At 41.6% G+C, this 17,813-nt stretch overlaps 1 protein-coding gene across 2 annotated transcripts in view; it reads left to right on the top strand.

Moving 5' to 3' along the window:
* The first annotated feature begins 682 nt into the window (after positions 1–682).
* RNF2 (ring finger protein 2) overlaps positions 683–17,813 on the top strand; it is a 43,702-nt gene continuing 26,571 nt past the window's right edge. The window contains exons 1-2 of one of the 2 annotated variants that reach the window (XM_089678821.1): positions 683–866; positions 16,969–17,004. The gene's annotated coding sequence lies outside the window, so the exon portion shown is untranslated. Of the gene's footprint in view, positions 871–16,968; positions 17,005–17,813 lie in introns of both variants that reach the window. The other variant, XM_089678820.1, reaches the window with a different exon arrangement.

The raw sequence follows: 17,813 nt of genomic DNA, 5'->3' as shown, positions 1-17,813 counted from the left end.
ACAGTTCACACCACACTCTGTTCCTGTGCGATTTTGAAGCATTTTGCTGTGTTCCAGTACAGTTCAGTGTAGAAAAAAATACTGTATGTTCTATTTTTTCAGTACCGGAATGCACTGGAACTGACTGCACTGGTGTGAACTAAGGCCATTGGAATACATGGAAAACACTGTGCATGGATTTTTGATACAGAAAAAAAATCACAGGACTGCATCTGGTGTGAAACAGCCCTCAAGCACATTTTGACGCTGAAACGCTCCTCTCGCTGCGTTTTTTTTTTCTGCCTTTAAATGCCTATGTGTGCAAGGACACATAAGCTAACACTGATGAGCATTTAAGGGCAGGAAAAAAATGTCTCTAAAAGCAGAGTTTTTAACCCGTGTGCTTGAGGCCTAGTATACAGCATTTTCCTACTGGGGGGAAGATATTGCTGGCATGATATAAATAACATGATACCTAAGTGATCATTTGCAGCATCAGAGCACAATGCTGAGGAGGAAGGATGGTTCCTTTCTGCTGTGTGTCTGATGACAAAGGTCAGGCTCTGGATGTCCCTCATTCAGGGTAAAGTCCCTAGATCCTCACAAAACAAAGGATCAGCTCCAATCCCTTCACCATGTCCCCAAACTGGAGCCTGCCTGGCCCAGCCCACAGCCCTCCCTCCCTTCACACTGTCTCCCCCTCTGTGTGCTGATTGTACTCAGCTCGCCTCATCCCACCCGGCAGAGAGGAGCCCCCACCTCATCGTCACAGGCCTCAGCTCCTTCCTCCTCCCTCACACCGAGCTCCCCCAACAACCACTGCAGATGCTGCCGGAGCGGAGGGAGCCCTGAACACAGCGGACGGCACCTTCCCCCCTCAGGACACGGTGTGTAAGTGGAAGACTGCTTCTCTATTCCGGGGAATGAGACACTATAGAGCCTGGCTACAGACTACAGAGGAGAGGCTGTCTGTACAGCACAGAGGGATGTGAGGAGAATGGCTGTGCTGTGTATGTGAAGACATGCATCCTCTGCACTCCTCTCCTCTGCACTCCTCTCCTCCCCTCACACTCTTCTCTAGCCCCAGGCCCTCTATATACATACACTGAGCACAAAGAGCCTGACGGGGAAGAGCACACACAATGCTGAGCACACTCACTATGGGGGTGGGGGTTGGAGGGGGGGACAGCCATCCTCTGTCGCCGTACACCTTCATGAACTGCACACAACAGAGCTCTATGGTCCTCTGTCTCCGGAGCTGCCTGTATTTAGGGACAATAGTCCTCCAGGGTGTCAGAGGCAAACACTCAGCCACTATGTCAGGGGGAGCATACTGATTCCCAGTGATTGACACCAGATTCTCCTTCTCATTCTCCCATACAGAAGTCCATGGTCTTCATACACAGATACAAAATCAATCAATCAATCTATCTATAGTATATGTGGCTATATCTATATATATATACAGTATATGTGGCTATATCTATATATATACAGTATATGTGCTAGCTATGCATTAGTCCTGATTTACTAAAGGAATTGCAGAGGAGCAGAGATGTGTTACTGTGGTACATGGCTCTGCAGGCGGACATGACTGCACCAATGTACAACACATAGTGATGTCTAGCAAATCCCGTTAATCCTCAATGTGTATGGTGTGATCCTAGATTGCAGCGCTTGCTTATTATTATTCAGGATTTATATAGCACCAACAGGTTGTGCAGTGCTTCCTAGGCCTCATTCACACGGGAATACTGTTCCATACACCCATGCAGAGGGCTGTGTTTACCCAAACAGGAGGCATCGTGTTCTGCACAGGTAGCCTGTTAAAATCAGAGACAGGTGGATGGATGCACGGATCTCCAAGCGCATTCCCAAGTGTACATCCACGCAGGACTGATGCATGGATCAGGACACAGTCTGTCTGCATTCTGATTCATGCATAGGTCCACACAGGTGTACACGGCAGGATGTGATTGGAGAACCATGCAGCTGTCTATCTGTCACTGATTTTAATAGGTTGTTGGCACAAAACACTATGGGGTTCTATTCACAGAAGCAGATGGCATGCAATATTTAGGACCCTTTAACACAAGCAGATCAATCTGGTCTGCCTGTCTTTTTTTCAAGAGGACTCAATCGGACGCTCCATTGCTCTCTATGGAGCGGTGAGTGTTACCGGACATGTGTCCATTTACTGAGAGATATTAAGCTGTAAAAGTCAACAAGAGGAGTGCCTTTTTGTCAGTCCCAGGTGAGATTATCATATTCAGACCATTTTTAAGACCATTTAGATTAAAACGTCTAGAAAAGAGGCAGCTTACAGACATAGATTCTCCAAACCTGTCAGTAGGCAGCGTCCACCGATGAATGACACAAACTTCCATGGTCAGCGGGAGGTGGATGAAGGAACACTGGTGTCACCGCAACCTGGAAGCAGCTTCAACAGTTTCTGTGTTCTCCCAACTTTCTGGTCCACGTGCCGGAAATGACACTCATGAGGCACCCAGAAGTGACGCCATGGTACTGGTGGAAGGGCCCAAAGGGATGCTGGAGTAAGGGAAAGGAGACCGCTGATGTCTTAAAGAGCTGTCCGCAATTGAACACCGAAAAACGGAACAAGCCAGTTGCTATGACTACATGTTTCAGGACAACCGGGAAGCAGCTCCAACAGTTTCTGTGTTCTCCTGACCATCAGGTCCATGTACCGGAAATGACACTCATGAGGCGCCCAGAAGTGACGTCACAGTACTGGTGGAAGGGCCCGAAGGGATGTTGGAGTAAGGGAAAGGAGACCGCTGATGTCTTCAAGAGCTGTCCGCAAGTGAACACCCAAAAACGGAACAAGCCAGTTGCTATGACTACATGTTTCATGGCAAGCCCCTTCCTCAGGTCATGTTATTGTCATGTGTCCATTTACACCCACTTGCATCCAGGCCAATCCTGTCCATTAATAACAGACAGATGGGGATCTATTCCACATCCATCTGGTGAATCGGATCAGATCAGATGACAGACAGATGGAAATGGACAGGCGGTCTGTTTACATCCAACCGCCCATAGGGGAGAGTGAGCTGTGTCCATGTCTGTTCTACAAAAGCGGATTGGACAAGGACCTGTCATCCACTTGCTCAGTGGGGTTCAGCAGGCAGATCCACTGACGGGTCCACCCTGTGTAAAAGGGGCCTTAGGTGTCTGGACACATTTTGCCTAAATATCGCATGCGATACTGAAACTGTCAATTCACTATACCGTATTGCGGTATTTACTGCAAAACACTCAGTAAATACTGCATGAAAAGGTATTAAAGCCAATTTACAGAATGAAAGCAATAATTAAATGCATGCAGTGATTATGCAGTGGTCCAGGCATGCAGTATTTAAGAAATGCAAAAATATAATAGGCAATTTTGAGTAGTTTCTCCTTTTTTGGATCAGTTCTCTCAACAGTAATGCATAGAAACCTAAATATGGAAATAATTGGGGTTGATTTACTTAAAGAATAACTAAAGAACATTTTTTTATGGATACAGCGGAGATGGATTAGAACACCTGATAGTATTTATAGCTGTATTCCCTTTAAGGAGATTCACCCTCTCAATTTTTCCTGTTTACCATTATCATTGAAAGTGAAAGTAAAAGAAAATCCCAAGGTTTGGGTTTTCCCCAGAAAAGAAAAAGGGGGAGGGGGGAATCTTCCAATGGGGACACAGATGGCAAAAAAAAAAAAAATAACAGGGGTCATAACCTTCCTTTACTCTATCCAAAATTAAAAAAACAAAAGTGTTGCCTATAGTTCTACTTTAAGACAAATAGACTATGCATTTTGCAAGTTGCTACAGACCTTAGTAGATGAGGTAAAGCTTCAGTTTACAAAGAATACACAATCACATGCAAGGAAAAAAAATAGCATTTTTGCTTGCGCATGATTGGATGATGGAAGCCAGCAGATCTCCCCCACATATACTATGCTATGGGGCAACTTCACTTGCAAAGTGCTCAGTCTATGTGCCTTTAGTGAATCCACCCCATTCCTTTAGTAAATCCACCTCAATACATGTAGTAGAGTATACTTATTTTCTCCTGTCATTTCGCCAGATTTTTAAAGACCTTTTTTTGTGAATATACATCATTTGCTGTGAAAAAAAACTTCACTGTCACTCTTAACATAATACAATGTACATGCCTATCACAATGGTCCAGTCCCTTGTTAGAACATATATGTAGTGGGGATACTTTACTTTTTCACAATTATTTTTAGAGATATCTTCCCACTGACAAGTTCCCACTGACATCATTGATCTTTTTAGCTATCTATAAGGGGGTAATTCTTCCCAATGACCATCACACTAGTGTATCATGAGTTGTAGATTTAGTCATTTTAGCAGGGGTTTCCTGAGACTGGAAAAATATTTCAAGGGTTCCTCTGTATTGAAAAGGTTGAGAAATGCTGCTTGAAAGTGTAACTAAAGGCAAAACTGTTTTCATTTTGGATAATGGAGGGTTATAACCCCTCTCGGTTTTTTCGTCCCATTGGGGAGCTTTGAAATCAAGATAATGGTAAACAGGACAAATAGTGAATCTCCCTTATGGGGGCACAGACAGCAATAAAAACCTAATAGGTGTTCTAATACCTCTCCACCCTATCCAAAGCTAAAAAAAAAAAGGTTTTCCTTTAGGTAGATACAAAATATCTTTTTAAATGTCAAATATTGAATGAAAATATTATCAAAATAAACCCCCCAGCATGTTATCCTATGTGTTCATGCACACATAGACTGTAATCAACGTTTTTTTGCTGGAAAAAAAACACAGGACTATTGGGTTTCTAGAGGAGTTTTTTAGTTGTAAAAATGCTCTAACACAGAAAAACTTAGTAAAACGCTGCAAACCGGTGTTTTTGGAGGTTGTTTAGACCGAAAAAATTTTTTTTTTTTGGTCAAGAAAAAAAACCGCTAAAAACCGCAAACATGGAAAAATGTGACAAAATGCTAAATAAAAGCTGCAAAACACATGTTTTCAACTTGACTTTACACGGCTAACGTTACCAGCGTTATCAAAACATCCCGTCTGCATGGATCCTAAAAAAGACAATGTTGTAGAAGAAGGGTATTGGCATATGTGTGATTTTGATTCTATTTTAATTCAATAGTTGCCATTTAGAAAGATATTTTGTATTTATTTCATTTAACTTGGTTGTTTTGGATACATCGCGTGTGTCCTGTGAAAGCAGCTTCCCATTGATTTTTTTTCATTTGTATTAATACATCTGCTGCAGGGACTACACTGACTTAGTGAGTTGGCATACTGTATTTCTACAGTTTAAACCATTTTACCTCTCTATTAGCAGTAAAAATTGACAGGGTTCTAATTCTTCTCCACTGTATCCATCCCACTAGTTATTGCATGGGTTCATTAGATAAGTACTGCATATTTAGATGAAATACCACATGCCTTATTTTAGTAGTGATTTTTTGTGAATTACAAACATTTTTTTGAAAAATGCTAAAAGGTATTTTACCGTACAATTTAAAGAGGAAAATACCGGTTTGTGAATTGAGCCCAGTGTCTCCCGTGCAGGTAAACACAGGCCCCTGCACTGGTGTATGGAACAGTATAAATCCTGTCAGTACTGTATAAATCCTGTATAATAATCATTATTATATAAATCTTGTATAATATAAATTATTATTATATAATATAAATCCTATATTATAAATAATAACTGAAGGCACAGGGTCAGCGATTGGATGGATACCAAGCACTGCAATCTATGATCACACTGTACACATTGAAGATTTACTCCTTGGTGCCGGCCACACGTATATATGCACACATATATGCAGAGTCTCACCGGGTGGCCCTTGACGCCGAGAGGCCACATATATGCGCACCTAAAGGTAATCAGATCTGTGCCGAGAGTGTGCACCTTGCACAGTCCCGGCACAGTTAGTGGCGGCTAACGTAAAGCTCCCGATCTCTACTTGCAATAGGGAGGTTTCCGATAATGTGACTGCTGTGACAGCCAATCATGACAGTCTCATGATCAGAAACCCCACCCTGCCTCCCAGCATTTAAAACCTCTTAAAGGGCTGAGAGGCACCGGCACCATGGGGTTAACATGCGATTTGCTAGAAATTACTTTGGGCTGTACATTGGTGCAGTCATGTCAGCCTGTAGTGTCCTGATACCAGATCAAATTAAACTTACTCCTGTTCATTTCCATGCAGCTTTGTGCAAGCTGCCTGTTAAAATCAATGACTTGTGGACAGCTGCACAGATCTCCAAGCACATCCCACAATGTACACCCAGGCAGGACCAATGCACAAATATACACTCAGGGGATGTTCTAGGAGATCTGTGCAACCATCCTCCTGTCATTGATTTTAACAGGCAGCTTGTACAGAACAAGGTAAACACAGCCCTCTGCACAGGTGTACAGAATGGTCTAACAACATAACGGGAGATTGTACAGTTACAATACTATTGACAAGAGGGTTAGGAGGACTTTGCTTGTGTGAGCTTACATTCTAAGTAAAGGCAGCTTACCATCTCCTATATTGTAAGCTCGAAAGAGCAGGGCCCTCGAACCCCTCGTGTATTGTATTGTTACTGTCTTGTCTCATGTTCTGTCCCCCTTGCTACTGTACAGCGCTGAGCATACCCTTTGGCGGTATATAAATACTGTATAATAATAATAATAATAAAAGTAAGGAAAGTATGGGTGGCCTGTAAAGAAAACACTCAATACATACATACCTGTCACACTGATGATTTTATTTCTCCTAGGCCTTAGGTCTCATTCACACGGACATGGTCTGGCTTAAAGTGATTCTAAAGGTTTAAGGTTTTTTACCTTCGTGCATTCTATGCATGAAGGTAAAAAAAAACCTTCTGTGTGCAGTGGCCCCTCAAGCCCCCCTCCCCAATCTTTACCTGAGTCCCCTCTGATCCAGCAATGTTCACAATAGCCTCGGCTGTATGGGGACTCTCCCTCCTCATTGGCTGAGACAGCAGTGGGAGCCCATTGGCTCCTGTTGATGTCAATCACAGCCAGTAAGCCAATGAGGGGAGAGAATAAATCATGTTGTTTTCCTGTGGCCAGGGAGCTGCAGGTAATGCATATGGGTGCTCATAGATGTGAATGGCTGCACAGGTTATACCCGTGTAAGTGCTGATGCTTTTTTGCATCTTCATTTACCTGCACATGTGCATATGTCGTATTTATGGAATATGCTATAAACAAGAGATGCAAAAATCATTGGTGTTTACAGGAGTACAAGTACATTTGGCCGTTCACCTCTGTGGACAACTGTATGCTCCACTTTTGGTTCCTTGGCCGCAGGAAAACGCCAGAATTTTTACACCAGATCCTGCCTGCTCCTCTAACTATCCCTGTGAATGAGACCTTATTCACACAGGACATTATTGCCAACTGTGGCAACAAGCTAGTGTATTCCTGCAACTGGATTCACAGATGGATGCGGATAGTTTCAGCCACTCAGCCTGTACAAAGCTGACAGGCTGACAGTCCATGGGTGTTTATACGTCGCACATGCAGTTGCAGTTAAGGACAGATGGCCGCCCGTTGGTGCAAGTTCCAGTGTGAACGAGGCTTTAAAGTGTATTTCCACTTTCTCATCTAAATTTGAGAATCCCACTATACTGTATGGTTATTATGTGTTCTTATTCACACAGCATACCAAAATAAATAAAAACATACACTGTATACTATTACTTTACCAGTGCTGCTCCGCCCACACAGCTGCGTCATTCATTCAGTGTTCTGTGAATGAATGAACTAGAAGTTCCAAAAGCCTTAGTGGCTTTTGGCTTGTAGTTCCTAATGAACTACCATGGCGCTATGGAGTGCCATGGTAGTTCATTGATTTTTCCTGTCACATCTCGCACAGACAATCAGATCTACTGACAGGTCTACAGGAGACCTGCATGGCACCATCAATCTGCTGATCACTGGTGCAATGCTTTACAGACTTCTGCAACCAAAAATAATAAATGCACATTTTTGTACCTGCAAAAAAATGTGCATTTATTATTTTTGGTCAAAAGGTGAACTTATCCTTGAAGGACTCTTTCACATATAGCTCAGATTATCACCTACTCTCCTCTCCTTTAGGCGCACCCTGAAAACCCATCTCTTCAGGGAAGCCTACCCCACCCCCTGCTAACTTGCCAACCTCCTCCACTCTTCCTACCACTCCATCCCCCACAGCTATCTCCTCCTGTGCCCCTATCCCCTCCTTCCTAGATTGTAAGCTCGAAAGAGCAGGGCCCTCAATCCCCTCATGTTTTGCATTGTATTGGTATTGTTCTGTCACATGTTCTGTCCCCCTTTGTAATGTACAGCGCTGACGAACTATTGGCGCTTTATAAATACTGTATAATAATAATAATATAGCACAGAGACCTGCATTTTCCCACACTGGATAAACACAGGTCACCGCTAGGGCACATAGAAAGCAAGTGTTTTCTATGTGCCCTATTTACACCACAACACTGGTGTGATGTGCAGTGTAGTGTGGAAAAATGCAGTATGCAATATCTATCCAAGCTTCCATAAGGCCTCTTTCACACGGGCAGTTGTTCTGCTGCTTGTAAATGCATGCTTTTTTATTTTGAAATTCCAGCACTCCTGGCACAAAATTCACTTGCGTGTGTACATTGCGTTTATCTGTGTTTATGTGTTGACATGCATTTAGCTGCAGTAGTAAATTCTTGCCTGTTCTATAGCAATTATTTACTTATTTTTTCTTTGTACTGCGATTAACTGCATTTATGTACAGATAGCTGAGGTACATCGCTCCTGGACGCTGTCAACTTTATTTTTCCTAAACGCATAAAACAATATATTATGAAAACGTTGCTAAATGCAGTGTGTGAATTGAGCCATAGGGATGCATTGTCTGCATTTCGTTGCAGTAAATAAGTTCCTCTAACCGTAGCTAAAAGCTGAAATTGAATTGCCTGTGTGAAAGGGGCCTTAGTGAGATTTACATCCATGCACACTACTGGTAAAACTTGCAGTACTGCATACTGCACCATGCATTGCGGTGCTATTGATCTCCAGATCTTAGCTACCTTACAGTGAACTGCAGAAAAATCTCTGGACATATTCAGTCATGTGCAGAAGTGCATTACAGTACATTTATTTTGAATGGACACATTCAATGGACCTATTGCAGCACACATTTATGTATCAAACGCATGCATTGCAGAGCACAGCTTTCTGGTGTGAATGATCCCCTATCCTCACTTCCTATCCTACTGACAGTGTAAGTAAGGAAAAATCTGCAAGAGGGGTGAAGACAGAAATAGAAATATGACATGGCTTCTAGCCTTTCCCTACTTTACAAAAGATAGCACTTTTATTTCTGTTTGTGTTGCCGTTGGAGAGTTCCGCTCACTGCCTGTCTTGTAAAACACTGTCAGCTAGACGTGAAGTGAGGGTATATCTCTCTAACAAATAGCAGGACAAAAACCAACAGGGGTTCTAACCCTTCCCCACTCTTTCCAAAACTAAGTAAAAGTGATACCTGTACATACACCATAAATAACTAAACTTGCTGACAAATCTTTAGCATCCAACACTTAAAGAGTAACTCCACTTTTCTTGAGAAAAAAAAAACCTTCCCCTCTGGGTGATATATGTATATTGCAAGGATTTTAACAAACTTTCTGTTTGTCTGTGTCCATGTGCAGAGTAAATCTGTATGGGAGTGGTTTTATAATTATCAGTCAGCTGCTGCACCTTCAGGGCTCTAAGGCGGATATTGGCAGGGTCTTCATCCCTTTAGATGTGATTTCACTTTGGGAATATCTCACCAAAAATGACATTTTTGTTTCAGGTGATGCCAAGAATGTTACTTGTATCTTAGTGCAGACTTCTGGGGAAATCAGAGAGCCAATCAATCAAGCAGGAAATGACATTATCTGGGGTCGTTCTGTACATTATCTGTGTACAGAATGCCTCCAGGTAGCCATATTGCATTGCATTTTACAGAAAATTGCAGCGCTGCCAGTTGAAAAGGAAAGGTCATCTTTAATAACATTCAATTACAATATGACTTGTGTCACAATACTATACACTATATTATTTTTTTTATATTTTTTTATTTTTTTCCCACTAAAGTGGAGCTACCCTTTAAGGTAATGTTAGATGCCTGGTCCCCCACTGAGTGCAAAGATTTGATCATCTTGGTCCTGTGACCCTACTGTGTCCTAGTAATATAGAGGCCAGCAAATCAAATGAAAGACTGCAGATAGGGACCAGGCTAAAGATTTACTAGCAAGCATAACTCCTCGAGAGAGCGGAAATAGACAGTGTAGTCTGCAGGACAGGTTAGCTCATATGCATTTGAATGCTGGTGAGTACAAACTTCTTAAAAAGGTCATATTTATGATGTTTAACTCACATAGTAAATTCTGTGTGGATACAATTTTGGTGTCCACATGTAATCAATCTGCTGGCATGCTTGCATAAGACTCATGCACATGAGTGTAAAATTCTCTGCCTTTAGATCCGTACACCATATCATTTTATTTTACGGATCAGAACAGCAGCAGTACTGTATATTATGGGTTCATGCACACATCTGCATTGTGATAAGCAATCCTGCACTGCGCTGAGCTATAATAGTAGAAAATATATAGAAAATTATACTGTATAATTTTCTATATATTTTCTACTATTATAGCTCAGCGCAGTGCAGGATTGCTTATCACAATGCAGATGTGTGCATGAACCCATAATATACAGTACTGCTGCTGTTCTGATCCGTAAAATAAAATGATATGGTGTACGGATCTAAAGGCAGAGAATTTTACACTCATGTGCATGAGTCTTATGCAAGCATGCCAGCAGATTGATTACATGTGGACACCAAAATTGTATCCACACAGAATTTACTATGTGAGTAAAACATCATAAATATGACCTTTTTAAGAGGTTTGTACTTTCATTTCATTTCAAATCCATTGTGGTGGTGTATAGAGGCAAAAATGTTAGAATTGTGTCGATGTCCCAATATTTATGGACCTGACTGTATATCTACATATATTAGTTTACACATGTATGCATATAAAAGCTTGCACATGTGTACATGCTGGGATTGAAAACTGAGCTAGAGGAATGGAAGACATTAGTGAACATGTTACAGATGGATATGTGTCTAACTGTGCAAGAAACAGAAGCGATTTAGGGGCCATCATCATGCAGTTTTTGCACACGATTTTTCAGCCAGCAAGATCCTGCATTGATATCAGTATTTTATTGGGCTTGGGTAAATGAGCCATAAACTTTATTAAATCAGGTACATCGGGTTTGAATTGAAGAACTTATATTACGCTGTCACAATTATGTCATACCCGAGGATCACCAAATAACATTTTAGAAAACACAATCTGATTTGGCATTATTATGAGGAGCTCTTACAATATGGTTTTAACAGTTGATGTACATGGAACTAAGCTTAGTTACAGCAGTCTTTCTATTTTTTTTCATCCCAGAGGAACCCATGAAATAATATTTAGGTCTCAGGGAACTCCTGCTAAAACCAATTCATTAGGGGGTCAGTAAAAAAAGGCCCTTACAGACATCTAAAAATATCACTGGTATCCTGTAGCTGACTCTTCCAAGTCGTACTGGTTCCAAAACAATGCAGGTAGCATCAAATGGGAGATCAGTTAGCCACCGCTTGTGAACCCCTAACAACCTCTGGAGGAACCATGGTTGAGAATGGCTGAGATATGGAGAAGCCTTAAAGTGGAGTTCCACCTAAAAGTGGAAGTTCCATTTGTTTGCCTCCTTCCCCCCCTCCACTGCCATATTTGGCACCTTTTGGGTGGGAGGGGGGAGCAGGTACCTGGTTTTGACAGGTACCCACTCCAACTTACGGCTCAATTCGCTGCGGTGAAGTGAAACGGAGTTTCGGCGCTCTCCTTTCTCCCGCAGTCTCCTGGGAACCCTCCCAGGTCCCAGAAGACTGCCGGACCAATCAGGATGCGAGCATGACTCACACATGCGCAGTGGGCACCCGGCTGTGAAGCTGCAAGCTGTCACAGCCTGGTGCCCACAGTTGAGATGCCGGCGCCGTGGAGAGAAGGACGGCGCGGGTGAGCACATAGCTGGACTCTGGGACAGGTAAGTGTGTGTTTATTAAAAGTCAGCAGCTACAGTTTTTGTAGCTCCTGACTTTTAATAAACACAAAAATGGCTGGAACTCCACTTTAAATTAGACCTTCACTCACAATTTCACTATAGCCTTCCTCTAACCTCCCTCCTCCCTGTTACACGTTTGGATACTGGGCGTCTTTTTTTTGGAAGGAGGGTGGGATCAAGTAGATCTTTTTCCAGCAGGTACTTGATTCCACTTTGATTTGCCCAGTCGAGAATGACATTGCAGTCAGTATGCGCCCCCCTCTGCCCATAGCCTCCTTGTGTCACATTACACATCCCAGAAGACTACAGTACCAGTCTCTCAGCAGGTGGGAGCTGGCAGTGAGTTATAAATGAGTAACAGTCGGCTCCCAGATCCAAGATGACAGAAACTTAATGAGCAGAGAAGACTTTGGATGTAGAAAGCCAGCGTGGACCACATGAACTGGCAACTATGTATTTTTTTAAAAGTCAGCATCTTCAGTACTTGTAGCTGCTAACTTATTTTTTTAAAGATTAGTGAAGGTCCTCTTTAATTGTCAGTACTACCTACCTTTGGGTAATTAAAAAAGACTTTTCTATATTTATGTAAAAACAATTATGTGCCCTAATGCTCTCTTACAATCATCCATGATTGAATTTACCAATCTATTCACCCACCTGCAAGGGAAGATGGTCACCGTTCTAAAGACCTTTCACCCTCATGTCATAAGACTAGACAAACCTGGAATTATTTAAACGCATTTAACAAAATGAATGAAGTTTTGAGGTACATTTACCAACAATACTTATTTAAAGCAGAACTTCACTCTCTTAATCAACATGAGCTATTTTTAATCCTTAAACTGTTGGCATTAGTAAATAGATAAGAAAATATATTGTATTTACTTGTTTTAAGCATTTTTTTGTTAAATTTCATCAGTTATTTCCAAGTTTCCATGCCGAGGCAAATGATGTCATACATCCCAGCAATCTTCAGGGGGGAGGGAGGGTTCTCAGCTCAGCCTATGCCTGAGCTGAGGGCAGATGGAAGTAATGAATCATGAATCATCTGCCCTTGCTCAAGTTGGCCACTGCCAGAAATGCCAGGGGGTGCTTTTCAAAATGATTTCTCAGCAAAATAAAGCATAGAGACATGGATGGATGTGTGAGTTTGCTTTGAATATTAAAAATAAATGAACTACTTAACCAGATATACTACTAGAGGGCGGCTCTGCTGCGCAAAATCACATAATTTGCCGCCCTACCCGTGCCTCTATTGGCTGCTGGATATGCCAATCATTAGGTCCCAGCCGGCGATTCCTGTCCGTGACTCGGTGATCACCAGTTGGGCTAAAAGGAGAGAGATCTGTGTGTCAACAACATAGATTTCTCTCCTGTCAGCCTGGACATGCTGCTTTGTATCTCTCTGCACAGCAGAGAGATACAAAGAAGCATATCTCCCAAGTAAAAGACAACACAGCACACATGGTAAAACACAGATAGCACACAGTTAACCCTTTGATCTCCCCAGATGTTAACCCCTTCCTGCCCAGTGTCAGCGCTTTTTATTAGCACTGATAACTGTATTAGTGTCACTGGGGATGTCAGTGGCAGTTAGTCAGTTCCCACTAGTGACAGAATGCCCGCCGCAGTCCCGCTATAAGTCACGGATTGCCACCATTACTAGTATAAAAATAAATAAATATGTCCCATAGTTTGTAGATACTATAACTTTTGCGCAAACTAATCAACATACACTTGTTGGGATATTTTTTAGCAAAGACATGTAGCAGGATACATTTTGGCCTAAATTCATAAAGAAATTTATTTATTTTAATTTTTTTATTGGATAAGTCAGAAATATTTTTCTTTTTTTCAAAATTAGCGGTCTTTTTTTGTTTATAGCGCAAAAAAATGGAAAATGTAGAGGTGATCAAGTACCAGCAAAAGAAAAAAAGGACATACATTTTGTTGCAGGTGCAGCATTGAATGAACGCACAATTGTCAGTTAAAGTAATGCGGCACCATATCGCAAAAAATGGCCTGGTCAGGAAGGGGGGTAAATCTTCTGGAGGACAAGTGGTTAAATAATGTTCCTCCACTCACGCTGGCACCTGCCATGCTGCTCCTACGGTCCTGCAGATGGGCAAATAAATGGGATCAAATCTGCAGGGGGTGGGGGGCACCGATACCGGGGGCTGTGGAAGCAATTGGACAGCAGTGCAGCCACCCAACTGCTTCTACCTGATAGGCAGGAGGAGGCTGCAGTCACCAGATTGTGTATAAAACCTCCTGCTGCGGCTAAAGGGTTAAAGCTAGCCTGTTTAGATGCATTTGGCATTAATGCATTCTAATGGGCAGGAAAAAATTATATTTTGTGCAATAGAATGCATTAACACCAAACACATGAATGAACATTAACGTGCATGGAAAACTCGACTGTGGACATGATTTTTCAGCTGCTTTTTCCTTACCTGAAGCAATGGCACCCTGGGGAGGAAAAAAACATCTTGTGTGCATGAGGCCTTAGGCTTATGCAAGAAACCGAATATTCAGTCTTTATTAGGCCCTGTATATACCTGAGCATTGCTGCAGCATTGTGTACTTTTTCACGTTTTTGTGGCGCCACCATTCATTTTGAAATTGCCTCCCTTTGCTCCAAAAACATGACAAAGAAGCTCATGTACCAAATTTTGGCACCGAGCCAGGCGTGTTTAGCGACACATGTTTGGCTGTGATTTTCTTGCGTTTTGGTATATGACAAGCACTGAAAAATTGCATAGTGTTTGGGTGCCATTAAGAAATAATTAGACCACAAGTGTGTCACACATTTTGTTCTGAAATCAGGGACAGAATTGCACGATTCTGTCTGCGATTCCAGTATGGCCAGGTATGAACGAGGCCTTAGTCATAAGATAAATGCACCTACAGTAAAAGCATGCTGCGGTTGCTTCTCTACAGAAGCCATAGAGCTTACTGAGCAGATACATGGAACAATTTCCTATGTCAGAATTGTAAAAATGTAGCAGTTAATGTTTAGATTCTTGCTTATCCCAGCTGTGACTAAAGGCTAGGTTCACTATTGCAGGTACAGTAGTATGTGTACACCGCATGCATTCCCACACCCACAGGCACCTGTAGCCAAAACATGCTGCTCTTTAGCACTCTTTTATTCTTAATGGCACCCCAACACATCTGAAAACGCTTTGGGTTCCATGCAGCTGCCCGAGGGGTGCATTTTGTAAAGGGTCAGGAACCTTTTCTCTGCTGTCCTACAGGTACAGCAGTGCATTAAAATGAATGGCCTGCTGTGCCCTTGCAAATGTGAGCCATGCCACCAGCTACAGTGTGAACCTAGAAGTGATTGTGTACATTTAAACATTTTGCAGAGTTTGAGGGAATATTCCAGAATTTTTAACATTCAATCGAATATTTCTAAGTGTACAGGCTAATTGGTAATATTAAAGGATAAGTTCACCTTTGATACATAATCAATGTCCCATCCATTTTTAGGGTGAAACATGAAACGTGTTCCAGTATCTTCACTCTCTCCCCTTCATTACCCCTTCCTTGTGACAGCAGGTGAGGGATCCTCTCCCTGCATCCCTTGTCCCAATTTGAAAACAGCGTGGCTGTGCAGGGCTCCATCCACATGGCCGCGTCAATCATTTACAGTTTCTTGTGAATAGATAGACTACAAGTGCTGTCAGCCATTTTGGCTTGTTCTCAATTAACTACGAGGGCGCTGGTTAGCACTCTGGTAGTTCATTGATCTTCCTGCTCTTAGGTAACTGCTTGCCTGTACGATGTACGGCAGACAGCTATCCTGAGAGTAGGCAGACTCTTTAGAAAAAAAAAATAAATGCACTTTTTTTTTCTACCTGCAAAATAATGTGCATTGTTTTCATAGGATGAACCTATCCTTTAAAGGATAACTAAATTTTTTTTTTAGTTTTGAATAGAGTAGAGAGAGTGCAAAATACCTGTCAGATTTTTATTACTGTCTGTGCCCCCATTAGGGAGCGCCCTCTCCATTTATCCTGTTCACTGTTCCTCAAAAGAGAAAGTAAAAGAAAATCCTGAATTTTAGGTTGTCACCAGAATAGGAATAGAGGTGAAATCTTCCAACGTGGCACTAGTTTTTGTGGCAACCAGGGCTTCTCTCTGGAGGATTTCCTCTCACTTACTCTTTTAGCTATGGGACAGGAATTGAAGGAAAATCTCTCCAATAAGACACTGATGACAAAAATAAAGTTTTGTCTTTAGTTCTGTTTTAGTGATATTAAAAAAATACCTGTCTGCAATCTTCCATCATTTTCTGTAACTGAGAAAGATATATTACAACAGTATTTATTTTCTAGACATGATTTCCATGAATACTTAGCTCACAGTCTGAAATCGAAATCAAACTAGAGGCGGCATGTTACATGGAATATAGCTTTGTGTTTACTGCACTTGGAATGTCAGCTTTTGTGAATTATTTTTATATCTAAAGGGAATGTGAAGTGTTTTTTATCCCATCTCTTGGCTGATTATTTAAGTAAGACATGTTATCACAACTGCATAAAGACAGGGAAGCTGGAACTACTTATCAGCACTCATTTTTAAAAGCTTTTATCCAAAGCACTTGAATACATATGCAATAACATATGCTGAATCCAGACAGTGTATAAAGCTCATTTGTAAAAAATTGTTTTCTTTCCCCCAACTTATTGTAACTGGAGTTTCAATTAAAAAAATACTTTATACAGCTACTGTATATATGCCATGTGATATATAATAGAAATTATTTAATTATTTATCACTACTCATTATTTATTTTTTATTTTCTAGGGTAGTATAAGCTCCAGCCCACCAGCATAAACTAAGGTACGTGGAACAGAAATTGTAAAGTCCCAGTATGTTACTGGCTACTCCTGTACTGCACTGTGGGCATTTTTCACCTTACTTCAGGAATATAGTATTTAAAATGTTTTTAATTACTGTATATCATAAAAGCCCACTGTGCAGTATTATAGTGGGTTTACCCCTAAATTGGTCTGCAGGCAGTAGCTAACATTTGACTTGACTGCTATGCTGCTTGCTTTCTCCTCTTTTTGGTTGAAAGTTACTAACTTAACTGTTTACCATTTTCTACACACCTTGCCTACCTAATTAGTGAACATTTCTGATGCAGCATACAGTATGTGGTAGGTGGAGCAAATTTACTAATAGTTTTTAAGCCACGTGACCAACTAATTAAAGGTCTCCCACTGACAATACCAAGAGTATCTGTTTTCAAAGCATAGGAGGAATCAAGGTGTCCGTTTATGAACCAGCGGTAATAGATCGCTGCTCAGTTCTCCGGCATTCTCGGAGAACACAGTTCTCCTGTGAATGCAGTTTATGAAGCAGTTCTCCGAACGAAGGGAGAACGATCTCCAAACGCTGGAGAACGGTCTACAAACTCTGGAAAACGGCTGATTTTACTATAATCTCGCGAGATTACAGTAAAAGATCAGTTTACTAAGCAGAGGTAAATTATCTCTGCTTAGTTTTCGGTCCCTCCGATTCTCCAGCTCTGGGCTGGAGAATCTGGAGGGAGAACACAGATCTCCAGATAAGGGCTGAACATATTCTCCTGGGTGTTATAAACTGTGAATGACCAGAGAATAGCTGTGATCCTCTGAATCTCAGCT

Source organism: Staurois parvus, unplaced genomic scaffold, assembly GCF_062004578.1.
Source record: "Staurois parvus isolate SC_StPar_1 unplaced genomic scaffold, SC_StPar_1.0 ptg000210l, whole genome shotgun sequence".
Lineage (NCBI taxonomy): Eukaryota > Metazoa > Chordata > Amphibia > Anura > Ranidae > Staurois > Staurois parvus.
The sequence above is the reverse complement of the archived record's forward strand: the minus strand, read 5'-3'. Positions and strand labels throughout refer to the sequence as shown.